We start from the raw sequence: 11,326 nt of genomic DNA on the forward strand, positions 1-11,326 counted from the left end.
GAGCCTGTATGATAATGAGTATTCAGAGATGGGTAATGCCTGGGGGGCACTAACCAACCTAAGACAGAGCACCTGTGTGGCCTGGGCAGGTGTCTCCATGACGGGTAAGGTGACCTGCTAACATCCCATGCAACCTAAGTCAGAATCTCATTTATTAGTAAAAGGGGGACCTGTAGGGCCCTGCCCCCCCACCCCCCCCACCCCCCCACCCATTTTGGGTAACTGTTGCCTTACTTGCTGACCATGACCTTGATATCCTCCCTATGCTAATTCCCTCCCGGGTTTCAACCTCCTGAATGCTTAAGGGAAGTTCCTTTGTCTGTGTATCCTGCATAATGGGTGTTAACAGCTTAGATGCAAGATTGTAAAACATGGATAGCGAACTTCTGCCCTCCGGGGTTCTCCCATTGTGCTGTAAGCCTGTATTTAAGACCTCCTCCCATCCGGGCGGTGGTGACACAAGCCTTTAATCCCAGCACTCGGGAGACAGAGCCAGGTGGATCTCTGTGAGTTCAAGGCCAGCCTGGGCTACAGAGTGAGTTCCAGGAAAGGCACAAAGCTACACAGCAAAACCCTGTCTCGAAAAAAGATAAATTAATTAATTAATTAATTAATTAATTAAAAGGGGGAGAGAGAGAGAGAGAGAGAGAGAGAGAGAGAGAGAGAGAGAGAAATAAGAAGGTAAGGCCTCCCATGGAAAGTCAGCAGAACCTGGTATATTCAATAGAGGCAGGTCCAAGCCCCTCCCCCTGCCTCAAGGCTATGTGAGGTGTCCCATCATATGAGTAAGCACCAAAAAGCCAGCTCATGCACCAGGGATAGATCCTGATCCTACTGCCAGGAGGCCCCTTAAGCAGATCAAACTACACAACTGTCTTGCTTATGCAGAGGGCCTAGTCCAGTCCCGTGGAGGCTCCACAGGTGTTGGTCTAAATTTCATGAGTTCCCATTAGTTTGATTCAGTTGTCTCTGTTGTTTTCCCCATCATGATCTTGATGCCCCTTGCTCATAGAATTCCTCTTCTTTCACTTCAACTGGGACTCCTGGAGCTCAGCCTGGTGTTTGGCTGTGAGTCTCTGCATCTGCTTCCATCAGTTACTGGATAAAGGCTCTATGATGACAGGGTATCCACTTATCTGATTACTGGGGTAAGCCAATTCAGGCACCCTCTCCACTATTGCTAGTAGTCTAAGCTGGGGTCATCCTTGGAAATTCCTGGCAACTTTCCTAGCACCCTGTTTCTCCCTATCCTCATGATATCTCCCTCTATCATGGTATCTCTTTCATTGCTCTCCCATGCCATCCCTGTTCTAGCATGACCATCCTGTTCCCTTATGTTCTCATCCCCCAACCCCCACCCTCCATTGCCCCCCCTCATCCCCAGTTTATTCATGGAGATCTCATCTATTTCCCCTTCCCAGAGCGACCCATGCTTCCCTCTCTGGGTCCTCCTTGTTAGCTAGCTTCTCTGGAGTTGCTGTGGGTTGTAGTCTGGTTATCGTTTGCTTTACATCTAGTATCCACTTATGAGTGAGTATATACCATGTTGGTCATTCTGAGTCTGGGTTACCTCACTCAGGATGATATTTTCTAGTTCCATCCATTTGCCTGCAAATTTCATGATGACATTGCTTTTTACTGCTGATTAGTACTCCATTGTGTATATGTACCACATTTTCTTAATCCATTCTTCAGTTGAGAGACATCTAGGTTGTTTCCAGGTTCTGGCTATTACAAATAATGCTGCTATGAACATAGTTGAGCTTGTGTCCTTGTGGTATGATTGAGCATTCCTTGGGTATATGCCCAAGAGTGGTATAGTTGGGTCTCGAGGTAGATTGATTCTCAATTTTCTGAGAAAGTCATACTGATTTCCAAAGTGTCTGTACAAGTTTGTACTCCCACCAACAGTGGAGGAATGTTCCCTTTGCTCCACATCCTCTCCAACATAAGCTGTCTTCAGTGTTTTTGATCATAGCCATTCTGGCAGGTGTAAGATGGTTTTGATTTGCATTTCCCTGATGACTAAGGATGTTCAGCAATTCCTTAAATGTCTTTTGGCCATTTGAAATTGTTCTGTTGAAAATTCTCTGTTAAGATCTGTAGCCCATTTTTAAATTGGACTGTTTGGTATTTTGATGTCTAGTTTCTTGAATTCTTTATATATTTTGGAAATCAACCCTCTGTCAGATGTGGGGTTGGTGAAGATCTTTTCCCATTCTGTAGGCTGTCGTTTTGTCTTATTTATTGTGTCCTTTGCCTTACAGAAGATTCTCAGTTTTAAGAGGTCCCATTTATTAATTGTTGCTCTCAGTGTCTGTGCTACTGGTGTTATATTTAGGAAGTGATCTCCGGTGCCAATGCATTCAAGACTACTTCCTACTTTCTCTTTGATCAGGTTTTATATTGTGGTCTTTGATCCACTTGGACTTCAGTTTTGTGCATGGCAATAGATATGGATCTATTTGCAATCTTCTATATGTTGACATCCAGTTATGCCAGCACTATTTGTTGAAGATGCTTTTGTTTTTCCATTGTACAGTTTTGGCTTCTTTGTTAAAAATCAGGTATTCATAGGTATGTCGGTTAATGTCAGAGTCTTCATTTCAATTTCATTGGTCCACATGTTGGTTTTTATGCCAATACCAAGCTGTTTTTATTACTGTAGCTCTGTAGTAGAGCTTGAAGTCAGGGATGGTGATACATCCAGAGGTGGCTTTATTGTACAGGATTGTTTTAGCTATCCTGGCTTTTTTGTTTTTCCATATGAAGTTGAGTATTGTTCTTTCCAAATCTGTGAAGAGGGATTTTGATAGAGATTGCACTGAATTTGTAGACTGCTTTTGGTAAGATTGCCATTTGTACTTTGTTAATCCTACCTATCCATAAGCATGGGAGATCTTTCTATTTTCTGATATCTTCTTCAATTTCTTTCTTCAGAGACTTAAAGTTCTTGTCATACAGGTCTTTCACTTGCTTAGTTAGAGTTATGCCAAGGTATCTTACATTATTTGTAGCTATTGTAAAGGGTAATGTTTCTCTGATTTCTTTCTCAACCCGTTTATCATTTGTATATAGGAGAGCTATTGGGTTTTTGTTTTTGTTTTTGTTTTTTAGTTAATCTTGTATCCTGCCACATTACTGAAGGTTTTTTTTAATCAGCTATAGGAGTTCCCTAGTAGAATTTTTGGGGTCACTTATGTATACTATCAGACTGTTGGCAAATAGCAAAAGTTTGACTTCTTTTCCAATTTGTATCCCCTTGATCTCCTTTTATTGTCTTATTGCTTTAGCTAGGACTTCAAGTACTATATTGAATAGATATGGGGAGAGTGGACAGTCTTGTCTTGTTCCTGATTTTAGTGGAATTGCTTGAGTTTCTCCCCATTTAATTTGATGTTGGCTGTGGGCTTGCTGTAAATTGCTTTTATTATGTTTAGGTATGTTCCTTGTATTCCTGATCTCTCCAAGACCTTTATCATGAAGGGGTGTTGGATTTTGTCAAAGGCTTTTTCAGCATCTAATGAGATGACCATGTGTTTTTTTTTCTTTCATTTTGTTTATATGGTGTATTACATTGACAGATTTTCATATGTTGAACCATCCTCGCATCTCTGGGATGAAGCCTACTTGATCATGGTGGATAATTTCTTTGATGTGTTCTTGGATTTGGTTTGCTAGTATTTTATTGAGTATTTTTCCATCAATGTCCATGAGAGAAATTGGTCTATAATTCTCTTTCTTTGTTGCATCTTTGTGTGGTTTGGGTATCAGGGTAACTGTAACCTCATAAAAAGAGTTTGGTAATGTTCCTTCTTTTTCTATTGTGTGTAGCAATTTGAAGAGTGTTGGTATTAGCTCTTCTTTGAAATTCTGGTAGAATTCTGCACTGAAACCATCCAGTGCTGGGTTTTTTCTGTTTGGGAGACTTTTAATGACTGTTTCTATTTCCTTAGGGGTTATAGGTCTATTTAAATTGTTTATCTTGTCTTGATTCAATTTTGGTATATGGTACCTATCCAGAAAATTGTCCATTTCTTTTAGATTTTCCAATTTTTGTGGAGTACAGGTTTTTGAAGTATGACCTAATGATTCTCTGTATTTCCACATTGTCTATTGTTATGTCTCCCTTTCAATTTCTGATTTTGTTAATTTGGATTCTCTCTCTCTCTCTCTCTCTCTCTCTCTCTCTCTCTCTCTCTCTCTCTCTGCCTTTTGGTTAGTTTGAATAAGGGCTTGTCTATCTTGTTGATTTTCTCAAAGAACCAACTCTTTGTTTCATTGATTCTTTGTATTGTTCTCTTTGTTTCTAATTTATTGATTTTAGCCCTCAATTTATTTCCTGGCATCTATTCCTCCTTGGTGAGTTTGCTTCTTTTTGTTCTAGAGCTTTCAGGTGTGCTGTTAAGTCGCTAGTGTGAGATTTCTCCAAAATCTTTATGTGAGCATTTAGTGCTATGAATTTTCCTCTTAGCACTGCTTTCATAGTGTCCCATAAGTGTGGATATGTAGTACATTCATTTTCATTGAATTCTAGGAAGTCTTTAATTTCTTTCTTTCTTGACCCAGTGGTAATTCATTTGGGCATTATTCAGTTTCCATGAGATTGTAGGCTTTCTGTAATTTTGTTATTGATTTCTAACTTTAAGCCATGGTGGTTTGATAAAATATAGGAGGTCATTCCAATTTTTTTGTATCTGTTGAGGTTTGATTTGTGACCAAGTATGTGGTCGATTTTAGAGAAGGTTCCATGTAGTGCTGAGAAGAAAGTATATTCTTTTTTGTTAGGGTGGGATGTTCTGTAGATATCGATTAAGTCCATTTGAGTCATACATCTGTTAGCTCCCTTATTTCTCTGTTAAGTTTCTGTCTGGCAGACCTGTCCATTGGTGAGAATAGAGTATTTAAGTCTCCCACTACTAGTGTGTAGGGTTTAATGTGTGATTTAAGCTTTGGTAATGTTTCTTTTGCATATGTGGGTGTGCTTGTATTTGGGGCATAAATATTCAGAATTGAGACTTCATCTTGGTGGATTTTTTCTGTGATGAATATGTAATGTCCTCCCTGATCTCTTTGATTGATTTTAGTTTGAAGTCTATTTTGTTAGATATTAGGATAGCTACAACAGCTTCCTTCTTAAGTCCATTTGTTTGGAAAGCCTTTTCCCAGCCTTTTACTCTGAGCTAGTATCTGTCTTTGAAGTTGAGGTGTGTTTCTTGTATGCAGCAGAAGGATGGATCCTGATTTTGTATCCATTCTGTTAGCCTGTGTCTTTTTATAGGAGAATTGAGGCCATTGATATTAAGGGATATTAATGACCAGTGGTTGTTAATTCCTGTTATCTTTTGGTGGTGTGTGTGTATTTCCCTTCTTTGGGATTTGCTGCTGTGGGTTTATCTATTGCCTGTGTTTTCGTGGGTGCATCTGACTTCCTTAGGTTGGTTTTTTCCTTCTAGTGCTTTCTGTAGGGCTGGATTTGTGGATAGGTATTGTTTAAGTTTGGTTTTGTCTTGGAATGTCTTGTTCACTCCATCTATGGTGATTGAAAGTTTTGCTAGGTATAGTAATCTGGGCTGGCATCCATGGTCTCTTAGTGTTTGTATTACATCTGTCCAGGATCTGCTGGCTTTCAGAGTCTCCATTGGGAAGTCAGGTGTTCTTCTGATGGGTCTGCCTTTATAAGTCACTTGGCCTTTTTCCTTTGCTGCTCTTAATATTCTTTCTTTATTCTGTATGGTTAGTGGTTTAATTATGTGGTGAGGGGACTTTTGGGGGGAATCTAGTCTATTTGGTGTTCTATAAGTTTCTTGTATCTTCATAGGTATTTCCTTCTTTAAGTTGGGAAAGTTTTCTTACATGATTTTGTTGAATATCTTTTCTGTGCCCTTGAGTTGTATTCTTCTCTTTCTTCTGTCTCAATTACTCTTAGGTTTGGCCTTTTCATGGTGTCCCAGATTTCCTGGATGTTTTGTGTTATGACTTTTTTGGCTTTGGTGTTTTCTTTGCCTGACGAATCTATTTCCTCTATTGTATCCTCTACACCAGAGAGTCTCTCTTCCATCTCTTGTATTATGTTGGTTATGCTTGTATATGTAGCTCCTGTTCATTTGCTCAGGTTTTCTATTTCCAGCATTCCCTCTGTTTGTGTCTTCTTCATTGTTTCTATTTCAATTTTCAGGTCTTGAATTGTTTCCTTCACATGTTTAATTGCTTTTTCTTGGCTTTCTTTAAGAGATTTATTGATTTCTTCAAATTTTTTGTTTGTCTTTTCCTCAATTTCTTTAAGGGAATTTTTAATTTCCTCTTTAAATGTCTCTATCATCTTCATAAAGTTATTTTTAAGGTCATTTTCTTCTGCTTCTTCTATGTTGTTATGTTCAGGTCTTGCTGTTGTAGAACTGCTAGGTTCTGGTGATGCCATATTGCTCTTTATGTTGTTTTATGCATTTCTGCACTGGCATCTACACATCTCTTCCTCCAATAGATGCAGAAGTGTCTGTGTCTGTGGGAGCTGCTCTTGGTCCAATCTGTGCTTGCTGTGTCTGTGTCTCAGGGGGCCACTCTGGGTTCAATCTTAGCTCTTGGTCTAATTGGAGCTGCTAGATTCTGTGTCTCAGGGAGCTGCTCTAGGTCTAATTGGAGCTGGCTGATTCTGTGTCTCAGGGAGCCACTCTTGGTCCAATCAGAGCTAGTGGATTCTGTGTCTCGGGAAGCCACTCTTGGTCCAATGAGAGCTGATGGATTCTGTGTCTCAGGGAGCCACTCTTGGTCCAATGAGAGCTGGCGGAATCTGTGTCTCAGGAAGCTGCTGGGGTCCTAGGGGGATGGGTAGGTTTGGGGTGGGGGATGGGTAGATTTGGGGTAGGGTGTGGGTCTTGTAGATTATAGTCCAATGTGGGATTTTGGTGGGGGAGCCTGCCAGCAAGAGTCTTCTCTGCTGGCCAGTAACTGAAGCAGCTATGGGTGGGTATTCCCAGGGACTGGTTGTGTCCCAAAGTCTAGGTTCTAGAGGAGTTACATAGTTTTTATCACTCACGGCCCCTGCCAGTTCAGAGCCCCTACAAAATGAAGAGGCCTCTGTTTGATGGAGGCCCTCTGTGTACCTCTGTTCCACTTCCTCTCTCATGGTTACAATGGAATGGACAAGATACTGCCTGGTAAGAAAAGATGAGTGTGAACAATTGAATGTTTTCTCTTGTGAGTTTGGATTATGAAACAAGAAAATCAGGCACTTAGTAGAAGTTGAAGCCAAAGAGACTTCAACTGAAATGTGATTTTAGAAGTTCTGGGCACATATTCTCAGGCATGCAAATCTTGGCATTACCATTCTGTAGATACAGGATGACACATCCTACCCTTTGTCCAGTAATGATCACCTCAGTCCTCAGCTAGGAATTAGGCCCATTAATGAGGGGTTAATCAACAGTTCCTGCCTTTCCCTGAAAATGTAAGAAACAATTTTTTTTCAGTGGTGTAGCCACCCATAAGTTGCTCAAGCCTCTATAAGTAACCCATCACTCATACTCCTATAGCTCCAATTAAACTCATTGGATCCTCATGCTACACTTGGGTGGAATTAATTCTGTCATTGGTGCCCCATCTGTTAGTAAACATCTGTTCATGACTCCTCATACAACTTCAGAAATGGAAGCTAGAGGCTGGAAAGATGCCTCAGTGAGTAAGAGCAAATACTACTCTTGCAAAAAACCCTTATTCATCTCCTACTACCTACTTGGGAGCTCACAGCCACCTGTAACTCCAGTTCCAGGGGCTCTGCCACCCTCTGCTGTCCTCCCAGGGCACTGCAGGTACATACAAGAAGATGAGACACTCATACATATAGAATAAAATGTTTTTCTAATATAAACTACATGAATTTCTGGGTTGTTTAAAGAGTTCAGAACCATGTCTGGCATGTATAGGAATATACTCAATAAGTATTAAGTGAACTTCAAGCAAGCAGAGTTTCCATAAAGGTTATTCCCCTCACCTCACCTTCCAAGACAACCATAAAGTTCCTGGGAGTCTGAGAAAAGCAAAACCTGATGCTTCTACTTTTGATGCCACTGAGCCCAAGAGACTTGCCTGAGAGTGTGAGGAGACAGGAAGAAGGATGGACAGCTGTCAGGAAGTTCTCAGAATCAGGGAACAAAGTTGGCTAAACCTCACAGCAGAGGACACCATTCCCTGAAGAGCCCGTGAGAGAGCAGATGGGACAGTCAGTGGGGGAAGGAGATTGAAGGATGCCGTCCCAGTGGTCTGTGTAACCATGGGACAGAAAGGCTCAAGCATGAACGTGTAGGGTGACACTGCCAGTCAGCTGCAGCCCCTGAATTTCTCCAGAGTTCCCAGAGTGTGACAGGAGGAAGTTCAGAATTGATTATGGTCAACCTAGCCAGATCATACTGCATTCACAGCGACCTACACCACAGCCTCAACAGATTATCTTTTCAAGTAATCATGAGCTAATGTCAACCTGGAGGCAAGTTAAGAAAATATGATCTACTCTAGAGAGCTTACACACAGTAATGTAAGGGAGTGTGGGGAGACATTCAATACTAAAGCATCCATGCATAGTGCTGAAAAGGAGTTTATCCCGGTAAGATCAGAAGTGATGCTCCACTGTCAACCCTGATTATCAGTAATTTGGGTCTTTTCTTCTCCCTGATAATTCTGCCTAGACCTTTATCAATTTTACTCATCATGTGAAGAAAAGACTTGGGTTCCACTGTTTTCCTCTATTATTTCTCTGCTTCTTATTTTTTGTTACATTTGTTTAGGTACATGTATGTATGGACATGCATGCTTTGATGCATGTGCAGAGGTCAGAGGATGACTTGTGGGAATCAGTTCTCTCCTTCCACATGGCTGCTGGAGATCAAACTCAAGTCAGCAGACGTGGTAGCAAGCATCTTTTCCTGCTGAGCCATCTCTCCAGCTCCTCTTATCTTTGTTATTTCCCTCTGCTTCTCATTTTGTTTTGGGGAGTTTGTTGTTGTTCTTATTTTGTTGTTTTGAGACAGTCTTACTCTGCAGCCCGGATGGCCTAGAAGTTGTAGTAATGCTCTGCGTGGCCCTGCTGGCATGTGCCACCACATGTGCTGGCATGTGCCACCACACCCAGCTTACCCCTTTCTAATGAAATAATTTAAGCTCCAATTCTAAACTTTACTGTAGCTAAAACTCATGTATTTTGATATGTGCTTTTATTTGACTCAAAGTGACTTCTCTTGTTCCCTCTTTATTCGAGGGTTATTTAGAATTGTATCATTTTCTATTCTGGTATTTGGAAATTCTCTGGGTGTTTTTGTTATTTTTTAATTTAATTCTTTTGTTGAATATCTTTGAATGCTCTGCATACTCCTAATGCTTTTCAATTGTTTAAGATTTGATGCCCCACAATGAAGTCATCCAGGAAATTTTGAAAAGAATATACACTATTCTGGCTTTGTGAAGTGGCATTCTGTACCAACTGAATCATGTTTTCTCTGCCTTCCCTGATTTTTTTTTTATTATTCTACCACTTGAAATCTGTATTATAAATGTAGAATTATCCCTTCCGGTTGTATCAGTTTCTACAGCTCAGTGCACTTTGAACTGAATTAGCATAGTTACTCTAACCTTTTGATTAATGTTTGCATGGTACTCTATTTACATCCTTTTAACTTTATAAGAATTATTTAATGTGTGTGAGTATTTTGTCTGCATGTATATGTCTGCACAGGGCCTACAGATGCCAGAAGAGGACATCAGATCCCATAAGGCTGGAAATAGAGGTGGTCGTGAGCCACCATGTGGGTGCTGGTAATTGACCCAGGTGCTCTGGAAGAGCAGCCAGTACTCTTAACTGCTGAGCCATCTTCCAGCCCCAATCCTTTTAGACTTCTAATTTATGAGTTTTAAATTTAAAATGAGTTCATGTAAACAGCTTATGCTTACATTTTTTTTTCTGGCCAATATGATAAGTGTTTGCCCTGCAAATGAAATTTAGACCTTTAGTAACTGACATAACTACCTAAGATTTAAATCTATTGTATGCATTTCTTTTTACCTTTTTTCCTGCTTTCATTTAGAGTGAGTGACAGTTCAGTCCTGCTGTTTGTATACTTGTTCTATTTGCTATTTAGAGACAATTCTAAACTTTACACCTTACACGTTTATCACAATCAAGTACTATCATGCTACTTCACATAGTTTTTAAGATATTTACAAGCTCAAACTTCCTTTTTCCTCCCCTTGCCTTTAAAAATATTATTGTGTGTACACCCTGGCTAGAGGCATGTGCATGCCACGGTGCATGTGTGGAGGTCAGAGGACAACGTCATGGAATCGGTTCCCTCCTTCCACCTTTCCACGGGTTCCAGGGACCAAACTCAGGTCTGGCTTGGACAACACTTTGCTCCCTGAGCATCCTGTCTGCCCCTCCTTGGCCTTTTTGGTTCTTATCTTCCTGTCTTGTTCTTTTCCATGTTACTGGGTTTTGGTTTTTTTTTTTGGTTTTTGGTTTTTGGGGGTTTTTTTGTTTTGTTTTTTTATTTTTGCTTTTAACAGCTTACCTGATAAATGTTTACAAATTAGGAATTGGCTTATTTAAATTTATCCACATATTTTCTATTTTTTGTGCTGTTCCTTTATACACATTCAAATCTCCATTTGGTACCATTTTCTTTTTGCTTAAATTTCCTTGCACATCTCGTATAGTGCAGATTTTCTGGGGACGAATTCTTACAGCATGCCTAGTCAACACATCTCTACTTAATTTACACTTTTGAAAGGTGCTTTAGAGATAAGGCTGTAAGGTGGCACACATCTTTGCTGGGGATACTGTGAATGTGTTGCTCTGATTGGTTAATAAATAAAGTGCTGATTGGCCAGTAGCCAGGCAGGAAGTATAGTATAGGTGGGACAAGCAGAGAGGAGAATGCTGGGAGGAAGAAGGCTGAGTCAGGAGACGCTGCCAGCTGCCACGAGGAGAAGCACGATGTAAGATATGGGTAAGCCACGAGCCACATGGCTAGGTATAGATTAATAGAAATGGGTTAATTTAAGATATAAAAACAGCAAGAAGCCTGCCATGGCCATACAGTTTATAAGTAATGTAAGTCTCTGTGTGTTTACTTGGGGGACACTAGTGGGAGAGACTTGTCCCGACTGCTGGCAGGCCAGGACACAGGAAAACTTCAGCTACACATCTTTAGTCTCAGCATTTAGGAGGCAGAGACAGCAGACCTCTGAGGCCAGCCTGGTCCAGCCCAACCAGGGTTACATACCCTGTCTTGTGGAGAGGGATGGAGGGAAGGATGCTTTACTATCTTCTTACATGTTT

Source organism: Peromyscus californicus, unplaced genomic scaffold, assembly GCF_007827085.1.
Source record: "Peromyscus californicus insignis strain IS unplaced genomic scaffold, ASM782708v3 Scaffold_22__1_contigs__length_63687245, whole genome shotgun sequence".
Classification (NCBI taxonomy): Eukaryota; Metazoa; Chordata; class Mammalia; order Rodentia; family Cricetidae; genus Peromyscus; species Peromyscus californicus.